The sequence below is a fragment of the Zootoca vivipara genome, chromosome 8 (genome assembly GCF_965207765.1).
Source record: "Zootoca vivipara chromosome 8, rZooViv2.hap1.1, whole genome shotgun sequence".
NCBI classification, from domain to species: domain Eukaryota; kingdom Metazoa; phylum Chordata; class Lepidosauria; order Squamata; family Lacertidae; genus Zootoca; species Zootoca vivipara.
In genome coordinates, this window is record NC_142591.1 from 29,497,844 (window position 1) to 29,517,723 (window position 19,880).

Consider the following 19,880-nt stretch of genomic DNA (forward strand, 5'->3'; position numbering starts at 1 on the left):
CATCTCCACCCCCCCAAAAAAGAAACCCATCAAATGAAAGTGACTGGGTTTTTTTATTATTCCACCCCCTCCTATTAATAAGAATATTAGGTTTCAGATTTTTTATCTTTAAACAAAATCAGTGATAGTAGCCCACTCAACAGCATTAAGAATTAGTATGTTAGAGGAAACAACATAAGGAGTAGCATTCCACACACACACACCAAACTGCTGTGCATATCATTTATCGTCCAAGTTTGTTTGTTTTTATCCCTGTCATCCTGCCCTCCACCCCTCAAGGCCTTTCCTTCCCGGAGCTCATCATTGGTTACCTACTGTGGCCCATTTTGCAAACTGAGAGACCTCTATATCCTCCCCCAACTGACAAGATGAAAACAGCAATTGACTTTAAACAAAACAACACACCGAATCAAAGTAAGGACAGCTCACACTGTGTCTTCTTCTACAAGACTGACTGGGTCCAAGATAAATGAGTCTCTAAAAGTCATTCAGAGCTTTTTGTTTTTAATTACTTTATAAATCTTGTTCTTTTAGCTGGGAAAATATCACAAATTCCCTCTCCACCTAGTGTAAATAGTGAGTCATTTTGCTGAGAGTAATTGGAAAGGAAAAGACAGTATCTCTCCCCCACCACCCTCCCACCACATCCCAACTATTCTGCATCTCGCTGACATATTTTTTATACCAGCAGAGCATAGACAACTGCAACCTGAGGGAGATTCCCACTCCAGCTAGACTGTTTATACAATAAATGTATCTGGGATCGGTTACAAAGTGAGATGATGAGTGGAAATCCTTCCCCACATAGAGGCGAGGTACTCCTGACATCTTCAGCAAAAGGGATTATCTGTAATGAGATTACACATAAAGAGATTAAGATGTGAACTGAAGCTCCAAAGAGATACAAAGGGGGCTCTGGAGACAACAGAGAAATGAGGTGTCAGAAGCAGAAGGTGGAATCGCTTCCTTAAGAAGATTTTTCATGATAATGATAATGATCACATTGTTATAATGACGCCTTTCATCTAGGGACGAACCCCCAAGAGCGGCATGAGTTATGTACGCGTATCTTATTCCATCACTGAGCAGTACCCACCTCTGTGTGGAAGACAAGAGTAGATCACCAGTGGGCATCGTTAAACTGGAACAGTCATGATGAATTCAGCCAAAGGAAGGGAAAATGTAATGGATGGAATTTGAAAGAATCTGATGGAAATCTCATTCCAAAATATGAGCTTTTCATATCAAGAGATGCATTAGCGCATTAAGAGAAACCTCCTAAGCAGCCAGATAACATTTGGTTGATTAGATTTTTTAAAAGCACAAATGAAATAAATTGATTGGGGAACAATTAAGGCATTGCGCCGGCACCCTAAAAAAAATGAGATGGAGAAACAGAAAAATAAATAAAAGCATTTATTTATTTATTTATTTATTTATTTTACTTACTTACTTACTTACTTACTTACTTACCCTATAAGTTGCCCTATAAGAAAAGTTCCCCTTTTGCTCACAAAGCAAAAATAAGAATATGACATTAAAACTACGAATGTCCCTATTTTCACCTGAGGAATATTGGAGGGTGGGTGGGTGCGTGTGTGTGTGTATGTAGCCCACTGATGAAAGGTAAGACTCACATTTGCTGCTGGCCCCAACCACCAGTGTCATTCAGAATGTTGTCCAGGAGGGAATATGACCTTTGAGATGTGATATGGGAAGAGTGGACTTGAGCTGTTTGTTGGGCTATTAAAATTGTGTATCTCCGCCAATATTCAGTCTTTGCCAGTAAATCACCAGTGACCTCTTTCCAAAGTGAACCCAACCTGGTTAACCCGTGAACCTTTGGACTTTTCACTGCTCAGAGAATTGGGGCCTGCATAACATGGCCATTGCCATCATGGCCACCTCCGCCATCCTGGTGCCCTCCAGATGTTTTGGACTACAACTCCCATCAGCCACAGCCAGCCAGTAGGAATAAAAGGCTGCCTTGTTGGAGAAACACCGCTCCAATATTTCAAATCATCCCCTCCCAAGAAATAGTGACCATGCCTGCAATTCATATTAAATTCTGACAGAAATTTGTTTTAAAAGTTATAGACTTTTAAAGTGTTCTTAAAGCTAAACAAAAGCTAATCGGTTGATTTGTTTGAAATTTGGTATGATTAATCCACTCCGGAGGGGCTCCTTTGCCTGCAAATTCACCCACTTTTCATAGTGAAAAGGGGGGGGGGGAGTTACAGCCATTTTTTTTTTATTCCCCATTGTAATCAATGTGGGCAAAACAAATCTCACATTTAATAGATCAGATCTCATTCCAGATCATGAATCTGATCAGAACGACACAGAGCAGATCTGAAACAGATCAGGTTGCATCCCATTGCTCTAAAATACAGGTACAAAGTGAATATTGTGGTCACTGAAGTCCCCTAAATTATACAATTTTTTATTTATTTTTTAAAGGGGCACGTTGTGATCTGCCTCAGAAATCTGTCAGGTTGGTTATGTTGTATATAGTTTTATATGGGTGTGAGTTATGTTTGATTAATGCTACCTTTTAACCACGAAGAGTCGGACGTGACTAAACGACTAAACAACAACAACAACAACCTTTTTTTGTTTTTTGAGGATCTGTGCTTGTGTGAAGTTTTAATCTCAGCCAAACTGAAAACTTTCTTTGCCTTCACAGAATCTGGACTGTTAACATTCCCACTGCTCATCCCACCCCCCTCCCCGGTTACCTGGAATGTTTTTGAACAATATCATGTGCCCATCACATTAACTCAGTTAATCAGTGTTAGAGGTTTCGCTACCACAAGCAAAATGAAACAACATACAGAGCTGCCATCACAAAACATTCCTGCAAACCCCCGACTGCACCACTCTAGATTATCAGGCTAAGGCCAGACTAAGTTGAATTTTATTAGGGAGCAAACACCAGAGCACTCCATGGACTACTTCCCAGTAAACATGTTTAGGGTCCCACAGGACATCCAAGCAATTTGAAGCTTACTTCGTCCAAATCAAACAACAATTTGCTCCTTTACAAAGGCAGCTTCAAGATCAAAGCACAGAGTTTAAAACTGCCCCCCATATTCCTTCTTTTTTTTTACTGAAGGCTTGAGAATGCTTTCACAATCTTGCCTCCAGGTGCACTTTAATGTCCAGAGGATGAGTAAAGGAGTGTTTACAAATTAATATCTCTAAGCTTCCTATGGAAGACACTGTCCACAAATCACAGTCAACGGCTACGAAGAAAGCATAGCTTGCTGGACTGCTTTGGGATTGCCCTGAGCCCCATTTTCATCTGAGAGAGATGCATTCAACTTTTAAGTGACTCAGTTCCCCGAGGCGACAATCCTGAGACAACCTTGAGGGGCACATGTGGTGGGGCTTTTGATCTCTCCGCACTCCCAAATATCAGTTCTCCGCAGTGCATCATAAGCTGCCGTCAGATGCTCCCCACTTTCTAAAATGGTCTGTCAATCTGAAAAATGCAGGTATTGCTGGTAGGAAATTTTAAATAAGAGGCCCTGCCTGTGTGCACAAAACTGTTTACTTGGTCCTCAAGAGTACAGCTTCAGTTATTATTTTACTAGCAACATGTATGTCATTTGAATAATGCAGGAACCCTCGGGAAATACTGAATTTCTCCAAGTACTTCTTTCCACTGAGACACATCGCATCTCCCTTTGGGTTAGTTAGTTATGCATTACGTTCTACCCTTCCTTCCATGGGAGTCCTGTCAGTGAAAACCAGGCTGCCATGTCTGAGGGGGCGGAAGGCACATTTCCCCCTCACCTGCTTCACTTTCCCCCTAATAAAATACCACAATTGCTTGCTTATTGGGGGAGGTAGAGTCAAAAGAGTGTACTTGGGGTTAAACCCGTTCCAGGCCCCTGGTGTCTCCAGTGACTCAAACTATTGTGAATCCAGACTGTTGCTCCTATCTGCATCCCAGGGTCTATTTCGTGGTCATTGAGTGTAACAGAATGTTGGGAAATGACGCTTCTGAAGAAGAAAAATGAAAGGTAAAGTACCAATCATAGAAAAAAGAATATCCTTTTCCTGGATATCTGGAAGTTATCAGGCCCAATGCATTTCAGAATAAATCTTTCTTCCGGGACAGAATAACAGTGTCATGAATAAGAGTGTCATGAAGAAAAAATTCTCCCAAAATGCATTGGGGCTAATAAACTTTGCCCTGAACACTGGAGATTTCCTCCTTTCTTCTTCCTGTGTGGGTGTCAGTATGGCCTGCCACGCACCTTGCAAGCTAGCCTGGTGCATTATGGCATGATGGAGGATGCTCACTGTTGCCTGTGTTGAAGACATATTCAACTGCAGGCTTGTTGAGTTCTGTACATGGAGTTGTGGGAGGTGCCATCTCGTCATTTGCCTCAGGCAGCAAAAGGTCTTGGAGTGTCCCTGATTCATTCTCTTGGCTATAGATGCTCCCCAGGAGCTGCCTATGGGCCATTTCTCTTCTTAGAATGGAAGACACCACCAAGACTACCAGTTTTCCAAAATGGAAAAGACTCCCTCTCTATTTAGCAATTCCACAGGAGGGAGTACAGTATTTGGAAAGCACTTCTCATATCATGCCACTGCTGTGTGAAATCTCTAGCATCAATCTCTTTTCTGTAGTCTGATTAAAGGCTACAATTGCCTTGTCCCATTGCAAGCCTGCAAATCCGAGTCTACCTAAAATGAGAACAGATATAAGCCTTTGTTTGGGAGGAATTCATTTTATTATAAAAGGGAGAAACAAATCAATGAAAGCTAAACAAAGAAGCAGAAACAATGTCTGCAAAATTATATTACCAGATGTTTCACCAGCCTTTACCGCTTTGTTTTATATTTACATCTCTTGCTTGAATGGCAGCCTAGTAACTGCAGCATACTTTGAATGATTCTACTATTTTCAAAGTGATTTTGCTGCTAATTGAAATTTTCACAAAACGGAAGGCTGTGTTTTCAGAACAGGTTACCATAGTAAAAATTGCCCTATATTCCTTGACACGGACATGCCTCGGGGTAAAATCCTACTGAATACTCAGAAATAAAATGGCTTTATGTTCCTACTCCCAAGGAGAGATGAAATAAATGTTTATCTCTGAACTCAGTTCATTTCTTGCCAGTACCATAAATTGCCAAAGGAGTTCATGTTATAGTGCTTAAATTTACTATGAGAAGAAGAAGAAGAAGAAGAAGAAGAAGAAGAAGAAGAAGAAGAAGAAGAAGAAGAAGAAGAAGAAGAAAAGAGGAGGTAAAATTTGGGTTTGCATATTTAACAAAATATCAATCAAATGCTAACAACAACTGCCAATTGGGTCTAGAAAATACATTACATGGAAAACAAGTTATATTGATTTTTGGCAAAAGAATAATATACATATTATTGATTGCAGGCAAACCTTCTTCCATGTATTATACTCATTGTCGGGGCATGCAAGCAGACTTATGGTAGGTATTTAAGATCAAGTCGCTTGATATATTTAACCTTAGGGTCAGTGGAGGACTCAACAGGACTTGGGGGATGGGGAGTCTAGGGTCCCATTCAACAGAATGAGCAAGAGGAGAAGTAAGAACATTGGCATAAGTGAAGTAATACACATTACAATTTTGTCCAAAGGGGAGCCTGTACGACCAGAGTCTAAATTACCCAAGTGTACCACTGCTTAGGGCCTACTACAGACCCTCCAGGTGTCCCTGTTTTCCAGGGACAGTCCCATATTTATAGAAGCCATCCCGGTTTATGATTTGATCCCAGAATGTCCTGCTTTTCCTTAGGACATCCCTATTTGCATCAGAGAGGTGTTGGAGAGTATGGAGTTATCCCCCAGTCAAGGAGATAAGTAACTATACAACCTTTAGAAGACAGGTTTAATATTTTATTATGTTTTTATATGCGGGAAGCTGCCCAGAGTGCCTGGGGCAACCCAGTCAGATTTGGAGGGGTATAACAACACCACCACCACCACAATGATACCTTGGTTTAAGAACAGCTTAGTTTATGAACAACTTGGATTAAGAACACTGCAAACCCGGAAGTAGGTGTTTTGGTTTGTGATTTTGCCTTGGAAGCAGAACATGTTCCGCTTCCTGTTGAGTGTGTTCCATTTGTAAATTGAGTCCCATGCTGCTATAGGAAAGCACGCCTTGGTTTAAGAACTCTTTGGTTTAAGAACGGGCTTCCAGAATGGATTAAGTTTGGCAATAGTCTAGGAATAGTCACCGTACTTGTACTGAGACATGGAAGAATCTTTCTCAATATCTTCATGATAAAAGGACCCTTAGTTTACCCTCACCCTCTCTGTGGAGCATTAATGTGGAACCAATGTCACAAATGACCAACAATTAGGAGAGCATCAGATTTCAAATGGAGTGGAAATAATGTATCAGAAGGACTTTAACTCCATCAATCATTTTTGTGTCTTAATCTTGCTCTCTCAAGGCTAATGAAACCAAGGATAGCAATGTCACCTGGGTTCTGAAAAGCGTGGGGAGAGAATGGCCTAAAATGAGCTGCTGAAGCGACTCCTTTCTCCGCTATGGTGGATACTACTACAGCTATGCCGCTGTGCAATCCTTTGCACCCCCTTCACACTGTGCAATATGCTTCTCACAACACAATACATTTTGTCATAGCCAAAACACAAAGTCAGTTTTGATGGTTCCTTTTTAGGTAAGCAAAAATAATTTAATAAGACTAAAAAAATGTTTTGGCCATGTTCTGCTCATACCTACTGGCACCTTTAGAAAACATTAATGGCCACTTACCAGTCTTAGCGGTACTGACATTGGATGTTCTGCTGAAAGCCTGTGGTTGGTGTGAATAGGTGGCTGAGGCAAGGCTTTCCTGTAACGTGAAATTTTGAGGCTAATTTGAAGATTCCTGCAAAGAGGAAGGAAAAAAAACTTTCAGGGAGCTTGGAAAAAGCAAGAGGCGGCTCAAGATGAGTAGCAACATTTCACAGAAGAATTTTACATGGGCCTAAGTACATATTGAGTTGATTTGTATACTAAGCCAAACCATAGCCTACTGAGATCACAGAAAAGTGCAATTTCTAGAGATGAGCTCACAGCTGCTCTGTTACTGATACTGATACTGTTATTCATTGGTCCTCCTATGCTCTGCTGTGCCAAGCTAAGCCAAGGTTTAGCTTAGCATGTTGCTGCTTCACTAACTAGGTTGGTCCTGGACTACAGCTTGGGGTTGGAGTTTAACCACGAGTCATAGTTTGAATGACAATTTAAGTCAAACATCAGCTCAGCTCGCTATGGAGTGTCATTAAAAGGGACCAGGGTAGATAAAACTAGCTCTAAGCTCCCTGCACTTTTGTACAGTCTCAGTAAGCCCTGGTTTAGCTTATGGTTGTATATACCAGGCCATTATATACCATAGTTTATTTCAGAAATCATGAATTATTTTCCTACCTGATGATTTTAGTTTTGAAAAGAAAAGAAAAAGAATAAAAAATATGACCTCATCAAAGTCACTGAGGTTTTCCCACTGAAATGCAAGAAGATAAGATTTTTACTCTACTGCATTCTAAATTATGTTAAGCAGATGTTTGCTTTTTAGAGGAGGAAAAATTTCTAGTGCCTTATAAGATACTAGTAGTCAAGGGGGCATGCTTAGAATACATTATTCTATACAATATTGGTCTATACGGATCTCTGGCCAGAAGCAGCCTGTTTATTACATGGGGCTTAAGGGGCAAAAAAGAAGAAGCTGTATTTCTTGTGAAGTCTGAAAGTTAGGTTTGAACAGCCCAATGTTTCTTGGGGGTTTTACTACCCTTTGGATCAGGCTGCAGTTGTAACCTGCTTCCCAGATTTTCTATCCAATACATTTTTCCAGTGAGAAGCCCCTTTAGAACCCTAGGGGGAGCCCAGCTGGGTCCGGTGTCCTCTAATCTTCATTAACTCTAATTTCATTATTACCTGTCCTCAAATGACCCCAACTTCCCTCTGTATTTCTGTTTATTCCCCTAGGAAATTAATTTCTGTCTCTGGCTGTAACCCATCCATCTTTGCGAGCCCCAAGGCAGAGAGATGGAGTAAGAATTGTTCCCTTTCCCCATCACTAACCTCAGCATCCCAGCACACTCCAGCAACTGAACCGAGTTCTTTACACATCTCTTTGTTTCAAAAAAGTTCATGGTGTTTTAGCTCTTAAAATGTGACCTGCTTCTATAACGAATGTCCATATCAGCCCTTGCCTTTTCTTTTCCTTCGTCATTACTTATAAGAATTGTTTGGGATTATTCTACCCTAGCAAGTGCAACTACCCTGCACAAAACAGTACAGTCATGGGGAAAGAATATAAAACATTGTGTATAACATTTAAGAAAATTTAAAAGTGTTCAAAGCAAGGAGAGCAGGGGTTTCAAACTGCAAAATCCAAATGAAACACGTTTAAAAGCTTGGCATTTAAGGGCACTATTAAAGAGTCCAAGGTTGGATGATTCCACAAGTGACATCTTATGCATGCTTATTTAGAAGCAAGTTCTTCTGCGTTCAGCCAGGCTTACTCTCAGAGAATCACACAAATAATTGCATTTTATATAGCTGTTTATCTATCTACAACTGTCTATAAAGCATTTGAGCCTCCCTTGCTTTTTCAGGTCAGGTATGAACACTGTAAATGAGGGTGAGAATTCAAACGATAAATCAAATATACTGTTATCAGTTTGGGGTGCTGAGCTGGGTGCCACACCCCTCTAATCCCTGGATCCAGCAAGTGTTAGAATTTAATCAGTTCTTCTAATTCTTGGAATAGTTAAGCTAGCCTCCTAGCCAGGTGATAGCCTGGGTGATGAGCCATTAAGTGGGATTAAGGTGCTCCGTGCAAGATGGCAAATTGGTGGGGACTCCTCCCTCAACAGATAAAGTCAGAGTTTAGAGTAGGGAGTTTTGGGACCAGTGATGTGACCCAGATGGAAGGCAGCAAGCTGCAGAGAGATCCAAAGCAATGTCTGAGAGCAATGTTTGATGTCTGCTTGGAAAGCCTGCAGCTATGGGAGAAACAAGACTCTTTTGGGGTGTTCATGCTGTGAACCCCTCCATGATAGGCTCAGGTTGTATCCGTGTGTAAATATACCATATGTCATAAAGACAACACAGTCTCTGCAGTGCCTCATTTCCAAAAGGAAAGTTGATCACTTGGTAAGGTCCTGGAATATCTGGAATCTCGCACTGCTTGGAGACTGAGGTGGCACGCATGGTATGTTGCAGCCATTAGAGCCAATTTATGCTTCATATGTGAAAAACGCCCTTTAGCTATTCCATGTACCATTGTGATGATTTGCTTGCCTGTTGTTGTTGTCAACTATGGCTTGTAAATTTACTTGCTCACTGCCCAGATAATATTAGGTTATTGGGTGGTGTACACATGTTGTAAATAAAATATTTCTTCGTTTGTATACAAGCTCACCTTCCAGTTAATAATTAGAACTTGCTGCTCTCATTTTCCCATCCTCTTCCTTTAACTGCCTTTATCTTATTTTCAGTTTCTGAATAACCAGCGATCACAAGACAACAATGCGCCAGAACATCGGCCGTTTTAGCTGCAGGAAGGTATCTGTCCAGTAGCTCCCAGGCACTAGTGAATGGAAAATAAAAGTTTCGGAAAACTGCCTGCAATTCTCCCTTGACAGCTGTAGAGAATACTGCTCTCTGATTGGACTATGGATTAAGTGGCATGGCAATAACATTTTATTTCTGCCCTGTACCCGGCTAATGAGTGTGCTTGGCACTGATCAGAAATAAACTCACAAGGAAAAGAAGAGGGAAAAAGGAGAGATGGGGAAACAAACCCTTCCTTTCGCTCTATGCCTTTGACAAACAGCTGAGGTAATAAACAGCTAGTTTTATGGCCTAATTGCATTTTAATCAATTTGAGCTCTGAACTGCATTGGAGAGGCTGCTAACTTATATTAGAATCATGTATGGTTTTTATTACACTAAGTTCCTTCCATTAATAGGTTGACTACAACTAAGCCACATGGGGCGACCATGAGTGTGGCCTTTCACTCTAGAGGAGTTAGGAGTTTGCCAAACCTAGACAATACTGGAAATATACACTAATGAGGTAAGCCTCCTGATGGCTTACAAGGACCTAACCTGAGAATTACATCAGCCTCTCAGCAATAGTCACAGAACTGACAGGAGACACCAAAAACACCACTCCAAGCCACGGTTTGACAAGGACCGTATCAACGTATCAACTGGACACAGGTTATTCATGCAGCCAAATCCAACAATCCTGCCCTTTTCTGGAAGACCATAACACTCCCCCATACTAGTAGTCTACCAATAACAGACTGTCACATCTCGCCAATGACCTGGGAGACCATAGCTGCCAAGTTATCCCTTTTTTTAAGGGAAATTCCCTTATGCTGAATAGGCTTCCTCGCGAGAAAAGGGAAAACTTGGCAGCTATGCTGGGAGACACACTTCCAAAAACCCTACAGGGACACTGCTGCCGAGAGACACCAAATCTCCCTAAACATAGGAAGTTTATTTTAAATTTTTTTTTAATGTTTTGTTGTGTTTTTTTATATGTTGGAAGCTGCCCAGAGTGGCTGGGGCAACCCAGTACGATGTGTGGGGTATAAATACTGTAAAATTATCATTATGGAATGGGACGTCCCTATTTTCGTCTGAGAAATGTAGGAGGGTATGCTGTAAATATTGTTGTTGTTTTTCCCTTCTTGGGAAGAAAACAAACAGGGTATAGCTTAAGCCCAGGTTTAAGGGAACCCTTTAACTACCGGTACTCATCACTGGACAATGAAAAGAAATAATCAATACATGATTTACTCCGGACAGACAAGAAACCTGCCAAAGAGCAGCCAAATAGGTCTAGGCGGGTTGTGTTAGGAACCTTTTCGGGGTGGCTCCTTTCTCGTGGAAATAATTGCACCCTCTTCTTACAAGCTTGACCCAACAGCCACAATGGAGTTCTTCTTCTCAGCCCTCTCCCCCCCCACTCTGATGTTTGCTCTCCCCTTCCCTATCACCTCACCCTGGCATTATGATAACATTCCGTTTGCTTTCATCTGCAACAGATGCTTCTTTGCAGCATTTTTTCCCTTAAAAAGCAATCCCACTTTGGTATATGCCACCTCTTAAAGATCCCTCTCACCTATGAGAGGCCCCAAATCCCTCTTAAGGCACCCCACTTTGTTTTGAGATTAGGGATTCATATAAAACCAAGGCACCTCCGTCCCCCACCAATGGGCCTTTGGTGTGTTCCAGAAAGCCTTTTCTTATGCTCCCTTTATTTATCCAATTTTGGTTAATTCACAGGGCATCATCCACATGTCTATGAGCTTTATCCCACAAACAAAAATCCCTGCTTGAGAGCTTAATTCATACATCTTATTAAAGCAGCCCTAGCATTGCATACAAACTGGCTCTTAGCTATCTAACAGTGATGCTTCACAGCAACAGAAACAGAAACAACTGTGTTGTTGTTTTTTAAAAAAATATTTTTCCATTTTTTAAAAAAGCACACACAATTGTGTGTGACAATATTTAGTTCCCACTATGTCCCTTTTAGCCTTCGAACGAACACATCCCCAAAACCAGCATGGTGTTATGTCAAATATTGGACATAGATCAAGTCACATTTGTACATTTTAACATACAAAGCACTCAGAAAACTTATCGGTGTCTAAACTGGCAGCCGATTGAAATTTCCCCCTCCGCTTTCCCCAAGGTCTGAGGTGTGGGATTCACGAGCCAGGGTCTTAGCTAGAACAGGTGTCTATCGCTGTGTAAACAGCAATTAGGCCCAAATTTCAGACTTTTCTCTCTCTCTCTCTCTCTTTTACCAAATCCCTATCTGAGGAAAAGCCCAGGAATAAATAGTTGCTGTAACGGCCAGGGGTATTGTGCAGCATTATAGCCTCCAGCTGGGCTATTACATACTATAGACGGGTGAAGAATACAAGCACCTGACAGATGTGTTCTGTTAGCTTCATTAGGAAAAAAACAAAGAAACTCCTCAATTAATAGCTGTGGAGCCAAAGGGAGGGGGTGGGAGGAATCATAGCCTGTTATTTAAACAGAGTCAGGGAGCTTTTCACTGGTGGCTTAATATGGTTCATTAATAAAAAACAGCTTTCTGAATGCCCAGTTTAAGTCAAAAGAAATCACTAGCATTTTTTTCCTCAGAAAAGGAAGGGCAAAATGACAAACTACAGTTGTTACATTCATGTTGTGTGGAGGGGGGTTGTCAAGAGGAGGAGGGCAGCCCATCTCAAGGATCGCTTTAAGCTGTGTGGCTGGTTGTTTTTCACGTTGAGCGAGAGAGCAGTGCTTCAAAGCTTGCCAGGGTCGCAGCAAGACCTTAGCTTGAATGGTTTGCTGGGGTTATATAACCATTTCCGAAGTCTTGCCCAGGAAGCTTTCACTGCCGTTCGACAGGAATGATGATTTCCAGAGTGCTGAAAACAAACTCTTATTATGGTGGAAATAATATGTGTCTGCAGACCCTGATGACATTATCATGACTATTATTTCAAGGATTTGAAAACCCTAGTAAAATCATGTTAACTGCAGCTCTCTGTAGTAGTATTTCGTTATCACAATAGCCTTTACTATTCCTTTTGTTTCAAACAGTGCATTATCAAGACGCATGTGCAGGAGGCAGCGAATGCATGTTTCATCACATATATTATGCATGTCTATGCAAGTATCTGATAAGCTGTTACCAATTTTTATTATTAATAAAGAAAATCAAGTTATAGATAATTCAGAACTGTGGCTTTCATTGTTTTCTAAATATGAAACCAGGGGAAATAATAAACAGTTTTTATTTTCTTTTTAAAAGACAAAGAAGAGAACTCCTTTCAAAATGTGAAATAATTCTGAAACTGCAGAGCTTATTACAGGGGAGCTGTATAAAGTCCCCTGTTGCCTTTTCAAAGGGATGGATAAGTCTGTTCAGATGTTGTGAATTTAGAAATAAAAGGTGGTAGCAAAAGGCACATTATGAGCAGGAAGGATGTAGTGTAACAAAGCAACACCTAGAAAATGAAAGAAAGCAGTGGGTGATTGTTAGGGCAAGACTGGAAACAGATAATTTGCTCTTTGAAAGCTGAAATCGGTTTGTAAGCAGGATAATCAGTTTGTAATCAGTTTGTAAGCAGTAGATCACCCCCCTTTTCCTTCTAGTATACAAGGTTTGCAAGGTGTCGGTTTTTGGGGTGGGGGGAGAACTCTGCAAATCATATTTGACTATAAGTAACAATAGGACAAAATATATGTTTACAGCGTAAAAAGCAATTCCTCTCTCCATGCAGTTAGGTCACAAGTTCACTCCCTGGCATTTCAGTGTTGTGTAAGTGTTGGAACAGGACCTGGGAAACACAGATTCAAATCCCCATTCAGCTATGATGCTCACTACGTGGCCTTGGGCCAGTTATTATTTCTCAGCCTAAGCTACCTCACAGGGTTGTTGTGAAAATAGCCTAGGATTCAGAATTTTCATAATATGGTGTTGCCCAGACTAATTTTCCCTTAGTCATTTATGAGTTAAATGGGTACTCCTCAAAACCACAAGAACTTCCTTCACACTAGAAAGGGATACTGAAATATGATATATGGTTTGGAATCTTCAGCAATTTTCAAGTGTTCAGGGTGGGGGACTGATACCTGCTGCTCTGGAGGAAGATGAGCCCTGAGCTCTAGAACTGTATATCCTATGTTAAATGCATAGTTTACCATGGTTTTGTGTGTTTTCTCAGTCATGACGTGGACCACACATGTATATATTTAATGGCCCTGTAAACACACACACACACACACACACACACACACACACACACACAAACTTCTCTTCCCCCCCCCACACACTCCAAAAACCTGCATCCTGCCATTCGCACCAGCAAATGTAGATATATTCCATGCCTCTTAAAACCAGTGGTGGAGGAAGGGGGCGGGGGGGGGAGTCCGCCCGGGTGCCATCTCTGAGGGAGGTGACAAGAAGTCACCCCGTGGGGGTCTCACCCCACCGCCCCCGAGCGCGATGGCACAAGCTGCCACCATTGCGCTGCCGCAGCCGCGAACAGAGTATCCTGCCACCGTCTGTACAGCACATGCGTGGTGCCGCTACGTATGGCACATGTGCGTGTGCCGTATGTAGCGGCACCCCTGCGGCTGGTTTGCCCTGCCCCTCAACACCCCACACCAGGTGCCAGAGAGCCTTCTTTCGCTCCTGCTTACAACATACCCAAGAGGAGGTGTCAAAGCTTTTGGAATATGCTGCATCCTGCCATTCACTCACTGAATTCCTTTTCTGCAACTTCCTTGCCCTTTCCAAGCAAGCCTCCCCTCCCCACATGGATATATTTCTCTCTGGGCTATCAGGTTTGAAATGTGAACTGACCAAGTCTTACTCTTTGAGTTTTGCAGAATTTTGCTCACCTGCCAGGTGAAAAAATTCGAACCTTTTTGTTTCAGGAGAATGTCGGCTGAGAAGGCATCTAGGTCTTATAAAACCCTTTACAATGCTACAGTTACCGTAGTTGCCATCCTTTAGTTCACTTGCTATGAGGCATGTTTATGGGGCACGTTTTGCAGCCTATAAAGCCTATTTTAGTTCCCAGGGTTTGTTATACCTTCCCCCTTTCATCTTTTCAGCACCCACACTGCAAATTATCCTAGCTCTATTTCTCTGGTGTATTAAGCTAGTATCTTTGCCAAGTCCTTGTTCTCTGTTTAGATTCTGGCATCCCAGCCTCAGGCCAATTTTTGTTTCATTTGTATGTGCTGTCAGAGAAATGTCTTTATTCTAAAATGCCCCTTGTATATCAGCACTCAAGTGACCTGATGGAAGTAGCTTGGGAAGTCTCGCTTTGTTTCCCCTTGCCTTGTGCGGTTCATTTTCAGCGCCTCTTGTTGCAAATTGCAAAATTAATACTGTTCAGTGGTGTTCTGAACTTTATATTCCATAAAAGATTTGGCTCCTTAAACCAAAGTCTGAGTCACTTCCAATGATCAGATCAGCCTTTGCTGCCACAAATCTCTGCTTGCATGAGCAGTCTATTCATCTGAGCTGAAGCAACTTTCTATTCCTGCTGCGATTTTTCTAGCTAACGGAAGGGAACTTGCAATTTTGCACAAGGGGTTGCTGCTCCTATTTCCCGCTCCTAATGCAATTAGACTACTGACATGAACAGTAATTTGGGAAAGCAGTTATTTGGGAAAGCTAATTTGGACATCAGAAACAGATCCTGGCCATATTGTTAAGGTGAGAAAGGTAGGCTATTACTCAATGCACAATTAAGTAAGTACTGTATAAAACGTATTGTCTCGGAAAAGTATGCATTTTCTTTCAAAGTAACTATTTCAAACCACTTTGAGGTTTTTCCTACAATCAAGCAGTATAAAAAATAATGAAATGGACACATAAATGTATTTTATACACATTTTAGTAAAATAAATTAAAAAGCTTAGAGCTGCATTGCAAAGTTCAGAGAAGTGCAAAATCTGAAGGATAGATGTGTTGCAATCTGCACACATTACTCCATCTGCTGTTGCTCATAGCCAGCTCTTAACTGGAATTTGCAAAGAACTAAGTCAAGCATCCTTAATGTTCATTGATCTTCCTCATTAAGTCCATGTGAGCCAAAGTCAAGTTTCTGGGTACTTGCAGTGTGACATTATAGTGCAGATTGGATTCCTTTCTACATCAGATGAATTTTACCCTCTTCTGTTTGTCTTGTTCATCTCTTGTTTTAAAACAATTGCTGTGTTTTTAGTAGTTTATTGTTAATCATCCCCCCACACACACACACACCTCAAGTGTTCCTTGAAAAAGCAGTAACCCCATAAATATTGGGGGGGGGTTGCATTTGACATTTTTGTACATTGGCATTTTTGGTGCAATATATTCCTCCACGTGTATTGTTCCTGGGAAACTGAAATATATTTCTATAGGATAGCGCTTCAAGCAATGGTCTCCAAGATTTCCACAGGCACAAGATGCAACTTTGTCTACATCACAGCATTGAAACCTTTGTATATTTACCCCCAGAGTCTTTCCTTTTCCTTTCACCGATACCCTGTGGCACACAATCCAGGCCCAGTGTTGGCACCCAGGCATCTTCAGGTCACAGCATCCTGGCAGGGCTTGTTGGCACTGACACCAGCTTGAATACCCCTGCACTTGGCAGCTGTGTCTCAGCCAACAATGCCCCCCAATGCAAGATCACTCCAGGGCATTGCCATAAAATGTACTGTATATTCCTGCGTATAAGACTACTTTTTAACCCAGGAAAATCTTCTCAAAAGTCGGGGGTCATCTTATACACCGGGTCGTATTTCTTATATGGCAAGTATATCCCAAACTCTATATTTTAACTGGAAAAGTTGGGGGTTGTTTTATATGCCCAGTCGTCTTATACACCGGAATATACGGCACTTGGTGCTAGTCTGCTGCTGCCAGGTGGGCCCACCAACAAAGGGCAGAGGTCTATAAGAGAGTGCTTGCCAAGGACCCCCCACCCACTCCGAAACCTAGGTTTGGCCCTGACACAACTGCATGAGGTTTGCAGCTGGATCTCCTCAGCCACCGTTATCATGCGGTGGAAGGAAATTAAAGAGAAACAGAGGCAGAACGTACTCAGCTTCCTCTCTACATGTACCGGCACTGGTGTGAACAGAGAGGCCGCCTGCCTGCCTTTTTTTTAATCATATTTTTCTCCCTGATAAAATAATCTGTTAAGAGAATAGTTGCAGTGGTGTTGGGCAGGGCAGCTGCCGAAGCAGCCAGAGGGGGCAGGGAAGAGTGATAGATACAGAAATGTAGGATCAAGCAGTGAGATTAAGCCTTTAGCCTCCATAACGCTGCCCTGAAAGAGGAGGAGGAAAGGCTCAGTGAGAACACTTGTCACTGTAGATGGCTCGTTTGATAGGAAGAAGGAAGGGGGATAGGAAATGCTGCGTTAGAGCCTGCCTTGGCGCCAGGACTCAGTGACTCCCCGCACCACTTTGAAGTTGCTCTTTCTGCTCTAAGCGCCTGCACTTAGAGGAGGTCATTGGAATCAACAGCATGTGGCTTGTGGATGGGGATACATTAGGCTAAGTCGGACTTCAAACTGGAACACTTTAATGCAGTGGTACCTCGGTTTATGAACTTAATCCGTTCCAGATGTCCGTTCTTAAACCAAAACCGTTCTTAAACCGAGGCACGCTTTCCGTAATGAGGCCTCCCGCTGCCGGTGCCCTTCCACCATTCAGATTCCGTTCTTAGACCGAGGTAAAGTTCTCAATTTCCAGTTTTGCAGAATTTGTAAACCAAATTGTTCTTAAATCGGACTGTTCTTAAACCGAGGTACCACTGTCTAGGAATGCTCTTGCTATGCCCAAACATAGGAGCAACAATATTGTAAAGAGCGAGATATTTCAAGCTAATGGCGAGTCTGAATCTGACACCAATAGGCAGCTGACCTGAGACCCTGCTGCTTTTTGGGGGGGAACTATTGATTAGTCTTCTGAGTCAGTGAGTGCAGAAAGACTTTCTGTAATCCTTATGCTATTGTACACCTTTTATTGACGTTATGCTAAATAACAGAAAAGCCACTCATTGATTTTCTTGCAAAGATCAAATTTCCTAGCCCAGAATAAGCAACGTGTAATCTGCTAATGGAATGAACTGTAGAGAAATAATAAAAAGGAAAAAAAACATCGAGAAGATATATGATTAATTTGGAAGCCACTTAGCAAGCACTTGTCGTTAAACTACTTTTATAGAATTTCCATGCTTTGCTGAGACCAGATGAAATGTGATGGCATTTTGAAAGAACACCTAGCTAATGGTCCCCTCCCTTCCTTCCTTCCTCCCTCCCTTCCTTCCTCCCTTCCTTCCTTCCTTCCTTCCTTCCTTCCTTCCTTCCTTCCTTCCTTCCTTCCTTCCTTCCTTCCTTCTTTTCCCCAAACTGCTGATAGAGAAAACTTAGCTCATATCTCATATCACTATGCGTCAGCCCAAGGCCATCTCACTTAGAAAGCAAATGGGGCATTTGTCCTCCAGAAGAGGGAACCAACCAATCAGCTCCTGAAGGTCCCTTGCTGTTGCCTAGCAACTACTACATAAGCCTTTGTCTTAGCTCCGCCAAATCAGAACTTAGCATGGGTATCACAAGCCAGTGCATACCTGAACATGACAGTGGCTGGAACAAGGGAAGAAAAAGTGCATGGCACTGGGAGAAGGTCGTGTAGCCTGCACTCCCCCCCCCCCAAAAGGATGTCCCAGCACTTGCTGTGTGTACATAGTGATTTTCTGCCTTTGAATGTGCTTCGTTAGACTTGACAACTTCCAGTTATCAGATAAATCAATCACAGTGGCTTGCCCACCTGCCAACAGAGGGTGGGGACCATAGTGCAGTGCAAGGAGCCAAGGAGTTTTCATCTGTGGGCAAGACAGAGGAAGGCACCAAAATGTCCCCAAAGGAGCATAATGGAGATTATTATTTTTTCAAATCTCTGTTCTTATGAAATAGTAGGGCACCTTTATCTCAAATGTACGTGTCAAAAATTAATTAAACCATGTATTCTATCAAGAAATAACAAAACCCTGATTTGACCAACAACAAATTTAGGAATTCTGCAAGCTGGAAACCAGGCAGCAGATTGAGAACTGAGCAAACTGAAATTTATATTTAGGTATAATTAAAAATATGCTATCAATATTTTACTACCACTCCAGTTTGTCCATGGAAATTTTCAAGACTGACTTTGCTGCTTTCTAAAGTAGATTCTAAAACTGTATCTCAAGGACCTCCTTGAAATTTCTCAGGAACACCAAGCTCCTGTACACAGCTTTATCTATGGGCAACCACCACTAAAAGATTTTTTTAAAAAAAACAAAACAAAACATAGTGTTACACTATCAGAGGTGGAGCTGAAGGTTACATGGTCATAGACTCTACATTTTGAACACACAACATGGATGTGCAGTTCCAGAATGCAGATGTTAAATAGTTCTGAGATACTGTGCTGTTATCTCTCAGTGTCTCCAGATTGAACGTGCTCTATCCTTTGGTAAGAACATCAATTCCACAAGTCCCAGCTTGCTAGTTGAAGCATGAGATCCAAAAGAGACACCGAGTTCTTTCTGGCCCGTTCATCTTCAGCAATAACGTCTCTTTGATTCCCTGTTAATTAATAATCCCGTAGAGGGCATACAAAACCGGAACGCAATCTAGCTGAGTCTCCAAGGACTTTATTGGCTTTGCAACGCTTAGAAAAGTAGAAGGAGAGGCCATTCTTTTCAGTCAGCAAAATAAATAGATGCAACTCTAAAAATACAAACATAGAGAAGACAGATCAGTCGGGGGTTGTTAGAAGGTGCCCTTTTGATGATGAGATGTTTCCCCCCCACACTTAAAATTCATAGTGCAAACTAATCCAGTAACAAAATGAATTTTCTAGGGCTACCTGCCTTTCAATTGATGTGAACATGTCTACCCAGAACCAAGACCCACTGTGTTCAAAGGTACTTACTCCCAGGTAAATGTGCATAGGGTTGCAAGCTTACTGAGCAATCTGACTGCATATTTATGGTGGAAACAGGAAAACTCTGCTGGCAGAGTTTCCACCATACCCATTGCCCTGCCATTGCCCTGGGCATGGTAGGAGGTGCAGAGGACAGCTCCCCCCCATTTCCCAAATTATGTATCATTTCTGTGAGCAAGTTGAGGAAACAAAGGGGCTTTGGCATATCAGCACCTGCCCCTACCAGAACACTGACATATCCTTCTCTCCCACTCCACTGAAGCTGAATGGTAGAGCATCTGCTGAGTAAAAGTCTCGGGTTCAATGTCCAGCATTTTCCAGTAGGGCTGGAAGTGGACCCTACGTGA

At 42.0% G+C, this 19,880-nt stretch overlaps 1 long non-coding RNA gene across 1 annotated transcript; it reads right to left on the reverse strand.

Annotated features, from left to right (window-relative positions):
• Positions 1-663: 663 nt before the first annotated feature.
• Positions 664-6,889, reverse strand: LOC148684791 (uncharacterized). Its single transcript, XR_015951398.1, has 3 exons — positions 6,781-6,889; positions 1,097-1,372; positions 664-847 (listed from the first exon to the last, which is right to left on the reverse strand). It is a non-coding gene; the product is annotated as an uncharacterized LOC148684791 (long non-coding RNA).
• Positions 6,890-19,880: the final 12,991 nt, after the last annotated feature.